Genomic DNA, 1,079 nt, shown 5'->3' with positions numbered 1-1,079 from the left:
AGAGAGAACCTCCAGTGTAAATGTAAAAATGGGGGTACGTTTGTTGTCTTTCTTCACAACTGCTTCCTCTCCAACATACACATACTTGTGTTCTTTTCTTTCTACTGGACAAATACAACACACATTACATTTACTTTGACTTAAAGCACAAAGTTCCACTTCTGACTCTTGGTTTTTCCTGATTCAGAAAACACCAGTTCTCTTCTGCTGGTAATCAGGGAAAGAAACTCATTACATATCTGAATGTTTTATGTTTTACACAGTCACAAATGACCCCAAACGTAAGTAACCAAAGCTGATTTTAAAGACTGCATAAACCTACAGATCAAATTATGTAAATGATCATATTACTTACAGTGAGTAAAACCATAAGAAAATAAGTAAGTAATAGATAACTGTCTCTAAGCCCCATTAACCACATTAGTACTTTAATACTGATTTTTGAATAAATAAATAAATAAATAGTACAGTAGAAATTGCCCAGTCTTGCAGTTGTGAAAGTCAAAGGTTGTCACTCTTTGGTGGTAGGAGAACTGATTTGGCATTATGGGAAAATTCATAGACATCGTAATCATACCTTCTCTGTATGAGTGAGCATTGAAACCCCATTAAAAGTAGAATGACTTCAATATAAATATATTTTTAAAAACTGGCACAGCAGAGTTTTTTCAAATTTGATCTGATAGCCAAGTGCCACCACTCAGTTTTTTTTAGTGTGATTTTTCAGTACTGGAGATCCCCTTGGCCTGCATATGTGCAATATTGCACTAGTGGTAAGTCCTGTTTTAGCTGGCAGTCAAGCTGTATGATAAACCTCTGAGAAACACTATATAGGAAAATCATTTTGAGCAGTGCTTAATTTTGTCGTAAAAGTCGTAAAATCTAATCTAATCTAAAACTCTTCCAAAAAACTGTTAGTCTCCGTTTCTCTCTGTTTAGGGAGCGTTAGTTTGAGCAACGAAATACCGCAATATCGTGCATATAGGCGCATTCCAATTTGAATCTCGGGGACTTGACCGTGAATCGCTAACGCGCGGATAGCTTCACCGCAGTCAACGGAGACCACTAGTAGTTTGTGC

Source organism: Electrophorus electricus, chromosome 1, assembly GCF_041902795.1.
Source record: "Electrophorus electricus isolate QZ-2024a chromosome 1, ASM4190279v1, whole genome shotgun sequence".
Lineage (NCBI taxonomy): Eukaryota > Metazoa > Chordata > Actinopteri > Gymnotiformes > Gymnotidae > Electrophorus > Electrophorus electricus.
Note: the sequence above shows the minus strand (reverse complement) of the source record.